The sequence below is a fragment of the Haliotis asinina genome, chromosome 9 (assembly GCF_037392515.1).
Source record: "Haliotis asinina isolate JCU_RB_2024 chromosome 9, JCU_Hal_asi_v2, whole genome shotgun sequence".
Classification (NCBI taxonomy): domain Eukaryota; kingdom Metazoa; phylum Mollusca; class Gastropoda; order Lepetellida; family Haliotidae; genus Haliotis; species Haliotis asinina.
Window position 1 is genome coordinate 38,508,607 of NC_090288.1, and position 11,566 is coordinate 38,520,172.

Consider the following 11,566-nt stretch of genomic DNA (forward strand, 5'->3'; position numbering starts at 1 on the left):
TTCGAAAGTGAGAAATCAACCGAAATTACTTAAAACTCATACACATGGCCCTATATGTCGAAAGTATAGCACAGCAGATTGCACAGATGGTTGGAACCAGTTTGATAAAGGCAAATAAATCAATGTTGTCTGGGGTCGCCATCAGGCCAACGTGAAAATCGCGAATTGCCTTCACGTGCCGATCTGCACGCGCTCCGGCGACTTGAGCAATGTGCAGCACGATGCAGTAAGGCGTTTCAGAGTGGTACCATCAGAGCAATATTTGAGCAAATAACAAGATGCCCTGATCACAATATAATGTTTATTGATTTGTTGCGTTTTAAAACTAAAATTAGCAATATGTCAAAAATAGCGAGTTATACGATGAATGTAATTTTCAGTTTTTGCCCTTCCTCCCCCAGAATTCAAACTGTGAATTGCTGTAATCTCAGTGATGAATTGGGATATTGTTTCATGGGACGGGTAAATAGGCTTGTTAATCGCCAAATATTACATATGGAAAAACAATGAACCATTACGACCTGTGAATGAAGATAAACGAAATGGTCATAGGTACTTAGGTATTTACCAGTTACAGGAATCGAACCACGGTCTACAGGCCTGACACAACGAAGGGATGAAACTGCATGCGACTTAAACCAGACATTGGCGTTCGTCTACTATGAATGACATTGATACATGTCAGTGACAGTCCAGTTTCTTTCCAGGTGATAACAGAAACATTTGCGTGTTATTGTTATATTATATTACTTAGTGAGTCTATAGACGATGACAACAATCAGGTCTATGTAATGAGTAAACGCTTACGTGGTATGGACGTATGTTTGATCACTGATAATCTACATCGATATAATCTCCCTGGTTTGAGCAATTGTCTCAAACATTTTCATTATCTACTTATTTTTGCGTAGGAGATAGGAGGGGCTTATAACGAAAGTTAAAATCCAAACTAGCTTCAAGATCCTCAACTGTCGTGACAGACTAGCTCTAAGCACTCTTTAGACGGTTCTGGTGTAGTCGCTCCAAGACCCAAACAAGTGAAGATGAGGGTTAATTAGAACTGATCTTCAGCAACCCATGAGACGACTATAATGGGATCGGTGGTCAGGCTCGCTGACTTGGCTGATCACATATATGCCATCGGTTCCCAATGCGTCACTCGATGGTCATGCTGTTGGTCACTTGTCCAGGCTGATGAATGCCGCCATGTCGCTTGAATATTACTGAGTGTGACGTAAAACTGAACGCACTGGCACCGCAAGCGCCAGATAGCTGAGTTTATGTGTTGCGTCCATTACGAGACGAACATACACTCGGGAAACAACTACGTCCTTTCCTTGTGAGTCCAAAGTGTTTGTTGAACACAGCAAACAAAAACCTACGTGAACGTGATGAAGTACGGGCTCAAGTACAGAACAGAGCCATTGTTGGTGCGAGTGAATAAGGTTTTAGTCAGTTTAAATACCAATGATGCCTGTCAGGGTTGTCGACACCGACAAACCCGTACGTCAACGTGGGTTAATCTGGATTCTAAGCACCCAGAAAGCGAAACTGTCCAGGAAACGTCATCGGGTTGGTTTTTTTAAATGGTCAACTGCTCAATGACATGCCAAGCATGCCTGCAAAAGAAATACTAACAAAATGAAATAAATATACAATTACATTTTTTTCTGTGAAAGTAGTGATGTCTTATGCAACTTTAACACCGCCGTTAACAATCGATAAACCAGCAAAATGAATGTCCCTAAGCAAACAAATAAACGAAAGGGAAACAAAAAAACAACAAAAAAACCCAGTAAAATCAAATGTTAAACACCCACGAAAATCGTATACCACGCAGTCAAGATCATACCCTGGAGTTAGTGCTGTTGGCCATTAAAATCAGGTCGACTGTTACGTAAAGCAAAAAAGTGTGCTCAGGGCCTGTTTTACTCCGAGCACACAGGTACAGACTGCACATGTATTTGCCATCTGTGATTTACCATGTCGATCAACATCAACTAAATTATGAGTCCCCCGTCTGTGTTAGAAGGAACATGTTTCCATGGCAACGGGTAGAATGCAGTGCCAAACACCGACGTTAATTACATGTGTTATTACCCTTCACGTGTATCACGTGGTATCTCTATGTGTGTGTGATACTGATATGATAATATGAAATGTCCATTCCCTAATGTGATATTTCATTATCGCCAAAATATTTTGGGTTAACCTTAATATATGTGTGTTGTATATGGATGTGATGTATTATCCACATCTACTTTACCTATTGGCGAAATGAGCTGTATTAATGTAATTTACTTGAGTGTTTACACGATAAAAATGCACTCAAACAAGAGATGGCGGCTAGAGTGAAGAGCGCAAGCGTCTAAGGGAGGTTACTCGTGTAGTACTGTGGTGCCCGACAGGCGAAATTGTGTCGTGCGCGTCACGATGCAATAAGGATTTCAAGGGAGGGTTATCCGCACTTTTCATCTTTTGTTAAAAGATCATCGAATGACTGATGTACAATACTTCGGGTCTGGCAGCGACTTCAGGTCAGAGGACTGACAACATTGAAACCAGATTAGCATCCTGTGTCAGTGTTGTTACCACATGTGTCTAAATGTAAGATATATAGTGAGAGACTGATATATCAAAGTGCTGTCCAACAGGCTGTGATCAGTCTCTCCAACTACAAGATTGTTTATCCTTATTTACCAATACTCACACATACGTCTGCACAACAGGTAAACCAGTTATTTATTCACCTTTTGATCTTTATCACCACTGTGTGAAACTTATACACCGCAGTGTATAAGTGTTTAGACCTGTGGCACCACAGTGTATAACAGTTTTGCCTTGTGGCACTGTAGAGTATAAGTGCATTGACCTGTGGCGCCACAGTGTATTACACTTTTGCCCTGTGGCAGCGTAGTGTATAAGTAGTTTGACCTGTGGCACAACAGTGAATAACTGTTTTGACCTGTGGCACCACAGTATATGACAGTTTTGCCCTGTGGCAGCGTAGGGTATAAGTGTTTTTACCTGTGGCACCACAGTGTATAACAGTTGTGACCTTTATCACGACAGTGCATATAACTGTTTTGTCACCGCGAATCACAATCCTCTTTTTTTTCCCGTGTATTCTGCTGCGATTCTCAAAAGAAAACCGAAAACCTGAAAACCTGAAAAACCTGAAAACTTTTGTAAAAGAAAAGACAAAAGCCCCAGCCGCGTGTGAATGAAGCCCCGAATTTCGTTATAAATCATAAACAACAAACACAGTTTTAAACAACTTATCCCATTTATGCAGTTTCGTCAAAAAAACCTATTATTTTACACGATACAGCAGATGATTCAAGTTCTGAAATTGTTAAGTGTACATGTTGTTGAGACTAGACATGCCTGTATGGAGACTGGATATTCTTTTCAAATCCGAAATATATTCAGGAAATCAACATTAGAAATGACCCCTAGATGCATTAAATGTACAATACAATGAGTTGCACGACTTAAACAGTATGAGGTGCGTGTGCTTAAGAGCGAGTAGTTAAGTTTTACGCCGCACTCATCAAAATTCCAGCTATATGGCGGCGGTCTGTAAATAATCGAGTCTGGACCAGACAATCCAGTGATCACCAGCAAGAGCATAGGAACCGATGACATGTGTGAACCAAGTCAGCGAGCCTTACCACCCGATCCCGTTAGTCGCCTCTTATGACAAGTATAGTCTACTTTTATGGCAAGCATGGGTTGCTGAAGGCCTATTCTACCCCAGACCTTCACGGGTCCGTGTGCCTATAAAAGACTTCAAAATATTGATCGTACCAGGTGTTTTCTGAGTATCCTGCACGTCCAGTTCTACCCGTCACAAACACATGCAAAGACAAGTCATAATTAACCCAAAAGATAAACAGCATGTTCCATTATACCTCAAATTTGTATACTGAAATGTTAAAACAACAAGAGTGAAAATGCTAACATACCACTATCCGTGTAACCAAGAACTAAGAATATCTGTTGTAGGAACATTTAGAATAATATGAAAGAGGCGTGTGGTTATGAATGATAGTCTAAGTGAAATATCTAACGTACGTGCGTGTGTCTCAATCTTTTATTTGGTGGCAAGGTCTTCGCCCACGTGCGATGTTAACACATGAAATACATTAATGATTCACGGCCAAACAAATGAATTTGGGACAAAGGCTTGCTCCACGACATCCAGCCAAAATACGTCTTGCCCGGCTTTTAGCATCTTCGGGGAAATCCTGACTATTCAGCAGATCCGGGTATGTACACAATGCAAGCACCTGCCGTATAAACGTATCGGTTTTTGTCCGGTTGCATGGCAATCACCAACGTTTGCCTCTACCATCTTTCTAAAAGACTTGTTTCCGTTCTTTAACCCTTGATAGTTTTCATTGGCCCGTGTTACAACAGGTCCACGGACACTATTATCCATATATCTGACGTTCGGATTAAGTGTTTCTAGAGTCAAAACCTTGTCTGTGCGCTGTGCGCCCATCTTGTCAATATGATATTACAGACAATACGGCTTACTCATCCCCAATGCAGATCTCATAGGGAAGAATGCCACGATATGTTGTCATCGTAACACCTGGTATATTGAGGACGTCGCACGCTCGCTAATTTATGGATATGTTAACTTAATATTGTCCATACAACACCAAAACCCTACGTGTGGATTCAGAGTGGAGGATAATCTCATTAATTGCTTTGATCAATATTTGATAGCTTTTTAACTTTTTTTAAAGATAAGCTCTAATTTTGACAAATGTTTTTGTTTTTATCATATCAATGCAGTTAACACCGATTTTGCGATTTTGACTGTATTACACCATAAAGTTACAGACGACGTTTGGCATCTCATTAGGGATCACCGAACCATCCTTTTCATTAGACACAAAATGCGATTAATTAAAGCCTTTATACAATGGGTTTAGGCAGCGTATAAAACATTGACCATTCAAGGCGTTTTGGGATGAAAAGATAATGATGCCATTTGAAGCCCTTCACAGCCACTTGTGTGTGAAACCACTAGCCGCGTGGAGAAAGGATACATTCCGATACCACTGAATTCCTGTCAGCATCCAGTGTACAGCGACAAGGCAGGCCTTCGACAGTAAAATCTTTCGACATCTGTAATTGAGTGTGCCCACACTATATTCAAAAGACAGTTCCTTATTGCTCCTGCCTCTTATTCGAGCAACTCTATCGCCTTTTGTTACTGCAAACCTAAAACTATTTTAATTAAGTTATGAAATTATTCAGACATCTTGTGTGAATATCAGTAATAACGTCACAAGACATTGTTATCATACCGGCATTGTTATCATACCTGTTAAAATAATTGTTATCATAACGGTTAAAATATTTGCATAATGGAAGCTTGTATCAGTAATTTTATCCAGCACCAGTGGCTGCTAAGCAACGTTATATGCCTTTTTGTAGTATCACTGTGTATTCTGTGAGGTTAGTTTTATTTGCTGCACTAGACATGAATATGTGGAACTCTCACCTCACCATAACGTATTGCTTCATTAATACCTGCTGTGCAAATCTGAATGCTGTTAAGTAGTAACCAGTTTTCAAGACATGTTCTCTGGATAACAATGAAGTGTGGTAAAGTCCGACCTCAGTCTGCAAAAAGTGTTTTAGTATCATTCATAGCCGTATATCTCTTCTATATGATCCGCAATTTTCTTAGGACCTGTGAAGGTCCGGGTAGAATAGGCCTTCAGCACCCCATGCTTGCCATAAAAGGCGACTATGCTTGTCGTAAGAGACGCCTAACAGCATCGGGTCGTCAGGCTCGCTGACTTGATTGACGCATGTCATCGGTTCCCAATTCCGCAGATCGATGCTTCTGCTGTTGATCACTGGATTGTCTGGTCCAGGCTTGATTATTTACAGACCGCCGCCATATTGCTGGAGTGCGGTGTAAAACTAAACTCACTCACTCACTTATCTAAGAAACAGATGCTGTTTGTTAGCTATACGGAGATTGCTATGTTAGCATTTTCACTTTTGATATTGTCGTTACAACGTCTCATTGTACTTCTGAGATAGTAATCCAACATGCTCTTTCTACAAATGAAACTTTCATCCATATCAAGGTTGAAGCATTAGTAAAGCATTCAGACAGGTCTTACTGTAGTGTCTACACAAATGTGACATATTTAGAAGGTTAGACCCCATGTAGTTCCCCAGTTTGGCCTGTGACATATATTTTAGATTGATATTAACTTGTCTTTGCATGTGTTTGTGACGGGATACTCAGCGTTTGCCACGCACCTGGTATGATCAGTATTTGGTAGTGTTTCATAAACACACACTCCTCTAACATTAGGGGTCGTGCAAATTATTGTACACCTTCTGCATTAAGCAGACATTTCTGACACGTCAAGTAGCTAAATGCAATTTTCAGTTCTAACATGGCGTTTTGGGTCCCACAGTATTTTATTGCTGATTTTATAAGCTTAATATATGTAGCTCATGAAATAAGTCTAACTGAATAAGTTACGGTTTTGAGAGGATATCTTGTGTACTGCTTGGTATACGCATCCAGGGCGTTAGGTAGTTAGTCATCTGCTGTATCTTTGAAATATCTAGTTGACCCTTACATGAGAACACGCTTGACATTTGTTTACATTTCCGTAACAGTCTTCCCTGACGGATTACACACCAGCTTTTCAATACTTTTTTTTTGTTTCCTGGGTCCTTATCAATTTTCGGTAAGTGAAAACCTTGAGCTTTTTGTATAATTGTTTTATATACTATATAAGTCAACATACTCATATGTCAGCGAGTGTGACTGGATCTACTGTTGATTTAGTGATGGCGCGTGGCGTCTTCAACAAACCGTGACCCCCTTCCCCATGAGATCAGAGCTGGGGGTGAACACTTGTACATGTCTGGCCAAATACCTGGACACGTACCTGGTACATCTTTCACCCAACTGTACGTGCCGATCATACATTGTGCAGTAACTTTCCGTGATGTTGAACTGTAGAGTTGTCCGCCCCTGGTCACCTGGCGAAACGACTGGAGGAAGCAAAGCGTCGAGACTGAAATAGTGCTGGTGATGTAAGCCAGGTTCATATAGGTACGGTTCGTTACTGGACACGTCTAGGGCTGAGGCTTAAGGAAATACACATTACCAACCGACTGCATCAAGTAGTAAGTAATTTTCTCTGCGTCGCTTGCAATATCAGATTGACAAGATGGGCTCACAAGGCACAGACAAGGTTTTGACTGTAGAAACACTTAATCCGAACGTCAAACTTATGGAGTATGCAGTCCGAGGACCTATTGTAACACGGGCCAATGAAATCGACAAAGAAATAAAAAACGGAGCCCGAAAGTCTTTCGAAAAGGTGGTAAAGGCACACGCTGGTGATTGCCATGCAACCGGACAAAAACCAATAACATTCATACGGCAGGTGCTTGCATTGTGCACATATCCGGATCTGCTGAATAGTCAGGATTTCCCCGAAGATGCTAAAAGCCGGGCAAGACGTATTTTGGCTGGATGTCGTGGAGCAAGCCTTGGGTCGTACAGTGCCAGTGCAGGAGTGGTTGTGATAAGAGAGGATATTGCCAACTACATCACTCAGAGAGATGGGTTTCCATCAAATCCTGATGACATTATAATGTCCAGTGGAGCCAGTGATGGGATCAGGTCTATCCTGACACTGCTGCTCACGGGAAGGGATGGGAATGAACGAGCTGGTATCATGATTCCAGTACCACAGTACCCTCTGTATTCAGCTGCTATTGCGGAGTACAACGCCTACCCCATCCACTATTACCTGGAGGAAGAAAAACAATGGGTTTTGGAGGTCGATGAACTGAACAGAGCCATAACTGAAGCCAAACCTCATTGTAAACCACGAGCGATTGTCATCATTAATCCTGGTAACCCAACAGGTCAAGTATTGACCAAAGAAAACATTCAAGCAGTAATCCGATTCGCCAAACAAGAAAAACTGTTTATTTTGGCTGACGAGGTTTATCAGCATAATGTCTATACACAAGGTAGCGAGTTCCTCTCCTTCAAGAAAGTTCTCATGGAAATGGGACCTGACTACAACCAAATGGAGCTGTCATCATTCATGTCGGCATCGAAAGGTTTTATGGGCGAATGTGGCTACCGAGGGGGATACACAGAGGTCATCAACCTTGACCCGGAGGTCCGTATGCAGTATCTGAAGACCATCTCTGCCAAACTGTGCCCGAATGTCTCAGGACAAGTCGTCATGGATGTGGTCACAAACCCTCCCGTACGAGGGGAGCCATCTTATGAACTCTTCATAGAAGAAAAAGAGGAAGTTTTGTCACTACTGAAGCAGAAAGCTCGCCTTGTGACCGATACATTCAATTCTGTTGATGGTATCAAATGTAATGAAATTCAAGGCGCCATGTATGCCTTTCCACAGGTATACCTGCCTCCCAAAGCTGTTGAAGAAGCAAAGAAAAACAACCAGGCGCCAGATGCGTTCTACTGTTTCAGTCTCTTGGAGGAGACCGGATTATGTACGGTTCCTGGCAGTCGATTTGGCCAGAAGGACGGAACCTACCATTTCCGCACTACTTTTCTACCTCCCCTGGAAGAGATCCATTCGGTGTTGCAGGATTTCCGCACCTTCCATCTAAAGTTCCTCGAACAGTATAAATAAAGACTGGGGTAAATGGTTGTTCTTTACAGTGGTTTTAACCGAGGCGTAGTAGCTTGTAGTGATCACCAATGAAGCAATCAGACCTACACAAATATTTTTGATGTTTTAAATAATTTGTTGGTATATGTAACTATAGTATTCTCTTGCATGAGCATTGTGTAAATTTAGAATATCATTGCACAGTTTTAAAATTACCTCGTTCCGTTAGAGAAAATGCAATGAACTCAGAGATGCTCTTTGTACAAATTGTAATTCAGGTGATTTGGAAGATGAGTTACACATCATATTTAAGTGTGACAAATATGCACAGTTAAGGCTGAAATACCTTCCAGAATTAAAAACTATTACCTGTTGTAAGCAGCCGATGGCAAATATCTTAAGCTCACAAAACATGCATAGTGTGCGTTCTCTTGCTTTGCATTTAAAACATGTATTTAAAATCCACGAAAGCTGTTCAAAAGTATAGTAACACGTGACTGTTTATGCGACAATCAACCTAAATTGTACTATCGGCCATGCGGCCAGTATCACTGAATAAACTGTCTGTCTGTCTGTCTGTATAGTTGTAATAGAGTCGTATGGCTTTATTTCGTTGTATAACATGCAATCAACCTAAGTCCCCAAACTTAATCAGTCGCTTGGATGAGACACATGAACTTTTCCCTTTCTGTTGTGATACTGAACAAATCACATACGTTGTAGCCAGTTGATTTTTGCTGTTCTTCTTTGTTTTGTGGCTCACTGTTGTATATATTACCACTGGACGTCTGGAGGCTGGGGACTCCCCGCCTACAGTTGTGTGTCACCTGAATGTTCATCAGTACGAGTATCATCAGGCGTTTGTGAAACCGATAGTAACAAACCAATTGTACGCAAGGTCGGCCTTGAAGGCTAGACCTCGGATTACCACTGCAGCGCAGGGTAGCACATCCGGGTATGTCATTTGCGGAATTGAATTGTCATATCGACTGCAAGTGCCGTGCCTGCTTTCATCTGAGTATCGGCATAAGCAGTTGGACTTCGATTCGAGTTAGAAGACCCTATCTGGACCTGTGCTGCAACGACTACATCGAGTCCAGTGGTGCAATAACCACTGTGGGGGACCACATCCTACATGCAGAACTTTATGCGCACCCAGGGCAATTTAGCTGCTATTCGATCTTAAAAACAAAATCTTAAGGATTCACATGGTTTCAACCATTGACCACCAGTATGTTCAGAATGACAAAATGACGGTGCTTCTATGGCTATCAAATGGCTTCATCCCTGTTGAGTATTTGTGAGATGTCCGGCCGACGTGTACGACGTGTGCGTCAGCATACGCCCGAGACGTTAGGACAATTGTTGTAGGCATTGCAAGGGGAATAAGACAGAATTCCACAAAGGTCGAATTATTCAGTCTATGCACAGACGGTTCAGAGCAATTTTGTGGCCTCATAATGGCCACAACAGATATCGAAAACAACGCCTAGCAGGGAACAGGCGTGTTCACTTACTGAACTTTTTAAAAAGCGACTATGCTTGTCGTAAAAGGCGACTAACGGGATCGGGTGGTCAGGCTCGCTGACTTGGTTGACACATGTCATCGGTTCCCAATTGCATAGACCGATGCTCATGTTGTTGATCACAGGATTGTCTGGTCCAGACTCGATGATTTACAGACCGCCGCCATATGGCTGGAATATTGCTTAGTGCGACGTAAAACTACTCACTCACTACTGAACTTTGAATAGGCTCTAGAAGTCAATGGACACTGTATCTTTTACTTTGTGAACTTTAACAGCACCTGATCGAGAATTACATGTTGTATATAACTTTAAAGCCAGCAGATCGAATTCATGAAAATACACCAATGCGTTTCTTTTATTGATAAAGTATATTTTGGGAGTCCAAATGTGTCTGTCTTCGTACAGGCAGAAGGAATATGTTTCCATGGCAACCGGTATAACGCCGTGCGAAATACCGTTGTTAATTACACGTGTTATCGCCTTTCATGTGAAACGTGATATCTCCATCTGCTTGTGCGATACGATGATATGAAATATTCATTGCAGCAAGACCATATTTCATAATTTATTTATTTATGTGATATAAATTATCCACATCTCATTAGGCAATATTTGTTCTCATCTGCATAAATGCAAACCTGAATGTTTACTCAATTAAGTGGACAGTTACACGGAGACGGAAGCTAAGGGAGGTTACTCGTGTAGTGCTGCTGTGTCAGACTGACGCCTGTGTGGCATTGTGTCTGGATGAGTCAGCATGCAAGGGAGTTATGTAGAACAACACGCCACTTCTACTGAATGGCTCAGGCTTAACGTAGCTCACCGTCATGTCTCCCGACTAAATAATTATTGCTAAATAGTCTTAGATTGACGTAGCAGATAATTATGATGCCATACCTTATGGTGATGCGTGATCTGCATATATTCATGCCTGACCCCGTAAGAAAAACTACCGCCACAATTAATTACATTGTCATTCTACAATACACAATTATATGTCTCATTCATAATGCTTAGCAGCGACACGTGCTTGCCGTTAATGAAAGAGGTGGGTTACCTAGTGGCCAGAGGCCTGTGTTTGACAAGCAGTAAGTATCTCGCACCTCTTGCACAGGCCACGAACACCTAGTACAATGAAACTCCCGTTAAGGTGTTGCACCCGGTTTCGATCCCCTTCCTTGGTACTGTTTCTGTTGTCCCCGCGGTGATATTGAATATTGCTAAGAGAAAAACTCTATAACTTACTCATGAAGAATGAATAGGTCGTAAATCATATCAAAATAATATAAAAAAATTGGGGGCAATCTCCAAAGGCATTAAAATTTATATACATGGCAAAGTAGAAAGTATGTCAGTGCAAACACACCTGTTCACGGC

General features: G+C 41.6%; 1 pseudogene; it reads left to right on the forward strand.

The window, feature by feature from the left end:
• Positions 1 to 7,166: 7,166 nt before the first annotated feature.
• On the forward strand, positions 7,167 to 8,681 carry LOC137296434 (alanine aminotransferase 2 pseudogene; annotated as a pseudogene).
• The last annotated feature ends 2,885 nt before the right edge of the window (positions 8,682 to 11,566 follow it).